This window comes from Phalaenopsis equestris, unplaced genomic scaffold (genome assembly GCF_001263595.1).
Source record: "Phalaenopsis equestris unplaced genomic scaffold, ASM126359v1 Scaffold000435, whole genome shotgun sequence".
Classification (NCBI taxonomy): Eukaryota; Viridiplantae; Streptophyta; class Magnoliopsida; order Asparagales; family Orchidaceae; genus Phalaenopsis; species Phalaenopsis equestris.
In genome coordinates this window covers 9,288-18,282 of record NW_018164876.1, presented here as the reverse complement: position 1 = coordinate 18,282, position 8,995 = coordinate 9,288, and the positions used below count along the sequence as shown (strand labels likewise).

General features: G+C 34.1%; 1 long non-coding RNA gene across 1 annotated transcript; it reads left to right on the top strand.

Annotated features, from left to right (window-relative positions):
* Positions 1-7,111: 7,111 nt before the first annotated feature.
* Positions 7,112-8,146, top strand: LOC110027669. Its single transcript, XR_002294364.1, has 4 exons — positions 7,112-7,215; positions 7,296-7,561; positions 7,643-7,738; positions 7,827-8,146. It is a non-coding gene; the product is annotated as an uncharacterized LOC110027669 (long non-coding RNA).
* Positions 8,147-8,995: the final 849 nt, after the last annotated feature.

The window sequence follows — 8,995 nt, the reverse complement described above, 5'->3', positions numbered from 1 at the left end:
TCCTAGAGAATTTTCCTAGCCTTGAAAAAAAATCAAGGGATGTTCCTAAGGGCTTAACAATTAATTCCTAAAATTTTAAAAATTTTTGGAATTATAAATATTTTTTAATAATTAAATTGCTCCAAGGAGTAATTAATAAAAAGTTAAATATAATTATTTAAATTTTGATTTTAATTCCATAATATCCTCCTCGTTTTTCTGAATTCAGGGATATATTTGTCATTTTTTTGTTATTTTTTATGTCAAGATATGAATTTTTGAAGGTTATATGTATTTTCTGATTTAATTAAATCATAATTTTTTAATTAATCCACATAAGCGCCAGCACATCCTCAGATGTGTCGAAATCACATGCGGCGTGATTTCAGTGGATGTGCATTACATGAGGGTGGCCACGTGGCTTGCGGTTCTATCTGTTTTATATGGATAGTTATGCGATTCGGGTTGATTAGAGTCGTCCATTTCTGATACACGAAAATGGACGGCATCAATTCATCGTCCCAAAGGGAAGATGAGTCGAGAGTAGTTCGTGATTAGGTCACAAAATCTCACTTGATTCTTGATGAAAAATTTTAGAATATATTTTTATTTAAAGCTTTATCTCGAAGAGACGAACACATCCATACGGTTATGCGGGTATTGTGAAATGGTCTTCTTCACAAAAGACCAAACCCGAGGAAGGATTAGGTCAAAATGACCATACCTGGTCATGATGAAGTGAAGCTTCAGTCAAGTTTGATAGAAGTGATCGTTGTGTCCTCACGAAGCATCCTGTGTGTCCAATTTGGGATGCAATCGAGCCAAACTATATACAAGACGAAACTACTCCACATGTAGGTCTTGAAACAGGTTTGAACTCACAGGTAGGCTCAATTTTGATTGAGAACTTCTTCGTAAGGCTTAGGGATGGTGTTGGAATGGTCAATTTGAGGTTTTAAAGAGTTTTGTGTAAAGCCCAAAATATGACCTGAATTTGGGAGTGAAAGTAGAGCAAGTCAGTGGAGGTCAGTGGTTGAAACCATGGGGGTTCTACTCCTTAGATCAAGGGTAACAATTTCTCTCTTAGGAATTTCAAGAATTTGGGGTTATATGTTGGTCCTCCTTTTTGGTAGCTCACAATTTGTGCCTTTTAAAACCATTCATGGTGGCTATGGAGCTTAGGTTCACTTGGGGAAGGAAATGAAAGCTGTATCTAGTATGTGGACAAGTCTTCTGGTCAGAAATAATTAGGGATGTAGCTTCCAATGTATTATTCCCATGGGTACTCACTTAGATTGATATTTGAGTTCATATTTTAGCATCCCGTCATTGGCTAAGTTGGGTGGTGGATAAGGTAGCTTAAATGGCCCAAATCAACCTTCACCATATCAGCTCTATTGGTCATTTAATGAATTTGAGGATGGGGTGACACATACCCCCCATTCTCTTCATTTTCAATGTCATGCTCATGATGGCCTTAATCATAAGAGGGATAAGTTTTATAGAGGTCTTTCTTCCATTAGAGAAGGGTGGAGGTGCGATGACCTCTCCTCATCTTTATTTAAAATTTCAGGAGGGAATGAAATCTCATTATTCCCTTCATGATGCCTTCATGATAATTGTTTGTCTTGAGCCCAAGGGGATGAATCATGAGTCATTCATGAGGATTAATCATGTCCTATTGTGATCCATGAGTGATCGGTGACCCATTAATCATTTTTCATATGATGGGTTTAGGGTTTAAGTGTAAAATATGTTTTTTTTAGGATTCCATGGATTTATCTTGCCATGAGCTTATATCAATACTTTAAAATTTAATTCTAGGTCTAATAATATTTAATTTTACTCTTTTTAAATAATTAAATAATTAATTAATTAAGAGAATAAAAGAATTTGATCAAAGAACCTAATTTTGACCAAAAACGGTAATGTTGACCAATTTTGACCAAGTTGACCATGGTTGACCAAATTGACCATGGCTGACCAATTTAGGTCCAGGATGACTTACTTGACCTTGTCATGGTTAGCTCAGTCATGGGGTCCTTGGGTTTGGTGGTATGACATGAGTTTGACCAAGGTTGACTAGGGTTGACCATGGTTGACCAGGATGGTCAAATTGACCAGATGGTCAAATTGAATTGACCATATGGTGATGTCTTGATCATATGGTGATCATTGAGGTCTATGTATGACCAAATGGTCACTGTGGTGACTATAAGGTTCAAAATTGACCATTTTGACCATGGTTGACTAAATGGTCTAGTTTGACCAATTTAGTGTTTTGGATTGACTAAGTGGTCCAATTTGTCCAAAGTTAACTAGATTAGGGTTTTTCATTACTGATCTGATCATTTTGGGATGTCAACATGGTTAAAACCCAAGAAGGGTATATTAGGGATCAATATAGTTTTTAGGGTTTTGGGGACCCTAGATAATTTCAAAGAGGTCAATGTAGGCAGACTCTTTGCCTTAATGATCATGATGATCATTTTTAGGTATTTATGAGTTGTCTGAGAATCCTGAGGCAAAGGTTAATCAAGGCATGTTTGTGGTCTATGAGTGTCATTTAGGTTCCTCGCAAAATTGAGGTCAACAGTGGTATGTATGCAAAAAGTGGAAGTTTAAGTGCTTGATATGTAATAACATAAGAATTGGGAGTAAAATTTCTTGGCTATAGCTAAAGACTAAGAACGCTTAAAAAGCTTCTAGACATTAATAGACTTCATCGCATCTAAAAATTTTTAACCTTTTCAAGCTCTTTCTCCCGAGCATAAGTTTATTCACATCGTTTGCATGAAAAGATTTTGTTAACTTAATAAACAATTGAAGAGCTTGCTTAATTTTCCAACTTATCTTACACTTGGCTATCTCCTTGCACCAACCTAAGTGCCAGTGCTTTAGATTATTATTTTTTCTCGACATAACTTGATGTATGAAAGTAATTCAACCCCACTACTAAGACATTTTATCACTTTTGTTGCAAGTCATCTTCAACTTAGATTATTTTGCTTCCTATAGAAAGACTTAAGAATATGCATGTAAAACATTAGGTTATGCTTGAGCTTAATTTGATTGGCAACCTTTCCCACTTGCTCAAGAATAACTTTAGCTATATCTTCTGGTATTAATTTATCAATAACATCATTTTCTTTCTGGTCAAAATTATAGTGAAACTCTTTATTATGCTCTGATCAACAACCATTACCAATATTGATTTAGACTCCAATTTTCTTGTTGGCCAAAAAATCCTCTAGCTCTTCATTATCTATACAAAATTTAATTACTCATGCATGTTTTTATTTTATAGCTTAAGCCATAGCATCTCCATCAAATTAAAGATTGGTCACTCCCTAAATAAATTATAGTTATACTCATGAGCCAAATATTACATTCATGCGAGCTCATTTACAATTCAGGTCGAGTCAAAAAATGAACTGATCTATGACATCAGATCAAAATTTAGTTGGATCTATCCATGATCTGGTTTTGTATGTAGGGTAGGTCTATGAAGTTTGTACTTAGCACTATTAAATTTAATGTTATACATGTGTACTTAGAGCATATAAATTCTTTGTTTTATATGTAGTACATAGGGTCTATGAATTTAGCTCGAAAAGTGACAATCACTCAAAATTTAATTTTGGATCAGATTTCTTTCGAGCTAATCTTCAATCCACTGAAAATTGAATTGTTAAACATTCTACTGATGTTAGGCATTTCAAAGATTGTTAATCATTTTAACATTGATTTTAAAAAAATAATTGAACTTCATCAACTAAGAATTAATAGATTGTTCAAATTAATATTTAGTTTTTTTTTTGTTTTTGGTTTGTATTTAAGTTAAACATATAGGTTAAATCAATTAGGATATCTTCATCTAAGATAACTCTCCTCTAATATGCTTACCATTGCAGCTACACCAACCCTATCACGGATATATTTGTTTCTTATTATGTTACTACTTTAAGGCCAACTAAATATTAATTTGAACAATCTATTTATTCTAAGAATATGTATAGAAGTGTGCAATTAATCTAGTAAATAGTATTAATTTGAACAATCTATTAATTCTTAGTTGATGAACAACCATTACCCTCTAATATGCTTACCATTGCAGCTACACCAACCCTATCACGGATATATTTGTTTCTTATTATGTTCGTACTTGAAGGCCAACAAAAAACCTAAGCATTATTGTCTCCCTAACTATTTACTAGATTAATTGCACACTTCTATACATATTCTTAGAATAAAATAAGTCATATGATGTAAGAGTATTCACGGTTTCCTCCAATAGGAAATCAAATTTCAATAACCAAATTCACTTTAAAATCTATTTTTTATTGCCTAAATGGAATTTCACTTTGAAGTGAACTTTCATTTTGGTAAAGGATTTAGATTTCCCAGGAAAGATTGAAGTGAACACTTGCAACGTGTGAGGTATTTTCTTCTAAGAATATGTTTAAAGGTGTGCAAGTAATCTAGTAAGAGGTCCAAACTCTTTATGATTTACTAAATGCCACTCAAAGGCCACAACGGCAGTAATGCACTTCCCATTCTGAGTTATATGTAGCTCATAGAATAATAAGATTACAATAGTGTTTAATATGTTGTGAGATTACTTCAATTAGTTGACAACATTAAAGAGAAGGGAAAATTTAGTTCCAAAAGATGTGTACCAGAAAAAAGAAGTGGTCTCAAAGTTAGGGTTGAAAATAAAGACGATTAATTGATGTGTGAAGGGTTGCATGTTGTTTTATAAGCCTGACGCAGTAGAGACTCACAATATATTGTATAACTATCCAAGATTTAAACTTTCAATTATGAAAAAATAAGAGGAAGAAAAAAGATCTATACAAGCTTCTCTTCTATCAGCCACTTATTTTGCATCATCATAGACTATTTTCTTCTAGGCATACTGCTCCACGTATGACTTGTCATCGTAACAGGTTAGGTTATATCAACTCAATTAATCAACCTACAGATAGAGAGTCTTGGAAATGTTTTGATCATGTTTATCATGAGTTTGTTGTGAAAGATCACAACGTGAGATTTGGCTTATGATCTAATGGCTTCTCACCGTACAGTCATACCACGTTACCCTATGCTTTTTAGTCAGGGATCATTACCTCAAATAATCTTCCCACTGAGATGTTCTTAACAATGCTTTTCTTATCCATGACCTTGATTGTATAAGGTCCTAGTAGTTCTAAAGGTTAGATAGATCTATATTTGTAGTCATTGATAGATGAGCTGCAAATTCTTTGTGAAAGAGTTGGCATGACTTTTGATGTTATCATGAAACATAATTTTTTGATGAAAGTAGCATTAATGTGGCTAATAAGTGATTTTATAGCATATGAAATGGGTGGAGCACTGCGGGTAAGTTAGCATATTCATATTTCACAAATTCATCTAAAGAAATTATGCTCCAGCATGAGAGGAATTATTCATTGTTTGACTATCACATTATGTTTTTAGATGTTGAACATCCCTTCAGAAGGAACCGTAATGTGTTCAAAAGAAAAGTTTGGAAATTAATATCTCATCATATAGTATCCAGGGAAGACTTATTTAGATTGTTAGTGACATTTTAAAGATTATTGTTTGTCTTGAGCTATCTTCCCATCATCCATCAAGCTTTAGTGTTACTCATAATTGGCCGAAGAATTCATTTTTTTTTGGATCTAGCTTACTAGAAGAATGACATGATCAGACAGAAACTTTGATAAAAAACTCAACATTATGATGTGATGCATACAGAGAAAATTTTCTTTGATAATATATTCAACTTTATGATGGATGTTAAGGAAAAAAATAAAAAAAATTGTGAATGCCAAACTAGATTTGAAGGAGATTTGCAGAAGGCGAGAGTTGGAGATTCAAGAAACTATTATTGGCAATCTTTTGAAGCCTAATGTAAAATATTCCCTTACTTTGGCACAACATAGATCAATTTACGAGTGGCATCAATAATTAAAATTCCCAAGCAGATATACTTCAAATTTGAGTCATTGTGTTGATGTGATGGCATGAGATGCTTGGAATAAAAGACCACAATTTGCATATTTTTCTCTAAAATTTGATGTCACCCATGTTTAATTATTCGCTAAGTAAAATTTCAAATATGTTGATTGAAATTAGTTTGTTCTTTAATGAAAGTTGTACAGCTTGTTTGAATATTGATGATATACGACACTTAGAAGCAAACATTACAATAATATTATGCAACCTTGAAAGAATATTCCCATCAAGTTATTTTGACTCCATGAAGCATCTGCTGGTCCATCTACCACATGAGAACTTACCTGAAGGATCATTACAAAATCGCTAGATGCATTCATTTGAGAAGTACATACTAACACATGCAAACTATATAGTTACGACTTCGTAAATAATATTGTTAAATTTGTGCAAAAAAGTAATTTTTTTATAATTTTTTGAATAAATTTAAGTGAATTGTGAAGAATAATGAACAACCAAAAGGCTCCTTTTGTGAGGCATATTTACTGCAAGATACCACCACTTTCATCAAATTATTAGATTCATGATTGTATATTATCAACATAATTTAATTGTTTACAGTGTACGCTTGTGTATTTCAGTTTTAGTAGTCTATAGATTTCATGCAATTTATTGTTGTCTTTCTTTTTATTGCTTATTTTTGTATTTTCAGTTTTAGTAGTTTGCAATTGCACAATTTAATTTTATTTTTTCTATTTATAGATGGCTTCTAGAGAGGGACATGCTTCCCCTGTCTGGGGACTTGGTGACTTGTGAAAATTTGCCAGTAGACGAGGCCGTAGACGCAATGCCATGGAGGCAAGCATCGTGGTCGACTCGCCCCAGCATGCCTCCACCTCCACTACCACCACACCATCATTACATCAAGTCACAACCACGACACCAACATTGCCATAAGGCACGACCACAACATCACCACCACTACCAGGACATCGACGCCATCACCATCACCTATTATTGATGTGTCGTAAACTTCGAGTAGCACATGCTACCATCATCTGCTCCGGACAGAGGGGGAACACATGACTTTTAAATTAATTCTTAGATTACTAGTTTATGTTTTTTTTAACTTTATAGAGAATTAATCATATGTTATTTTCAGATTTTTCTCCCCTCACGCAGGCCATTATTCAGAGCAAGTACCATCACCCGTACTTATCTTGGAGGGAGATCCTAATAGAAGTTTGAAAATTTTGGTTTTGGGAGTTTGTGGTAAACCCAAAACTCATTAATATTTTTTTATATATTTATGTTTATGGATCTGAGTTTTCTAATTCAATTCACAAAAATAGTGGTCCTAGCTCCTTGAGGAGGAGGAGCACATCCAGAGGAACATCAAACACAAGATGAGCGATCTTCTTTGCGACCAATTCAATGATATACGCTGGACATGTAAACATCCGTGTGGCTTGATGAGGATATGTTATTTTACTTTCTTAGGGCGTGAGTATCATAAGAAGAGGGAACAAGCTAATAAGAAACACCGCATTGACTACGAGGGCATGGGGGCCTCAAAGCACACTATTAGGGAGCTCATACATACATAGTACAAGAAGAGGTTGGTAAGACTTATTTCTAAATTAAATATTATTTTACATTAAAAGTATGTTAACTATTTCCTTAGAATAACAAATTCTAGAGAAAAGTTGGGAGCCAACAGTGTGGATTACATGAGCTCACTCACAGGCGGGAGACAGATCTACCTTGGGTGTATAATAGATCCCTGGTGACCTAGGTAACTCATAATATTAATAAATATAAAATTCAAATAAGTATTAAAGTTTATTTTGTTTCTAACTTTTGTTAATCATATTTTTTTGTAGAAGGTCTTTCATAGGCTGAAAGAAAGCCAATCCCAGCAGTCAAGCGGTGGTTCGAGCACAATCTCACGACCCTTCTCAATACAACCTATGAAGGGAGGTTGTGAGTGGCAAGAAAAAGGGCAAGGTCTCGGGTTGGGGTCCCAGCCACCGTTCTATGATGCATGTCCGACCTTTAGCACATCTGGTGCTTCTACTTCCATTGAACAAGAGGAGGAGATTCATCACTACGTTGCTACTGAGGTTGCTGCCCAAATCTTCACCTAACTAGCCACCCTTAGAATCAGAGATAAAGCGGAAGATGAAAAGAGAGATCGAAGCAATGCTACATTCAAAATTGCAGAGAGAGAAGAAGATAAATCTGGATGACAATGAGAAGGATGGTGATGAGGAGTGGACTAATGAGGATGGGTAGGAGCAATTTTTTTATGTTTTTAAATGTTAATGATTTACTAGTCTCGAACAATACTTTTATTAGACAGTTGTATGTTGTTTCATCAAATGAGATTATTTTTTTTTGTTTTTGTATATAGTTTATGTGTTAATTAGTTTCATTATTGAACTGCGATTTGTTGTGTGGAAATTGCACTGTTACGATTGTAGGTGTGTAAATTGTAGTATTGAAGTAGGAATATAATTTTTTTTTATATTATAGGTTTTCGATGTCTTACTGGAAATTTTACGACTTTTTGATTAATTTTTCATTGCTAGTCGACCCACAATTGAACAAGAGGTGTTTTTACAATGTGTTGCACATTTATTACGGATACAACCATCGATAATTATCTACTGTCAAGTTAAGCATCTGAAAAACTTAGCCGATCAAAGCACGACACTTTTTCAATGGAAGTGCAACACTTTTATAACAAACATATTTGTCGGTTATATTGCCGACGGACACTGACGATTAAACATGGTGTGATTTTGAACCAATATGGATGATTGATATTCGTCGGATAATCGTCAGTGTGAAAAGAATTGCCGGTAAATCCATAGGTGCCACGTCAAATTATCTACAGTTTTAATATTATTATTAACAGTATTTGAGGGTCTATAGTAAGCTAAATTACTTCAGTGTTTCATGTTATTTTAAAGCTTTGGTATATATATGATCGGGATTGAACCAATAGGGTGAGTTGGGGAGCTCACGCTCTACCCATTATATATATATA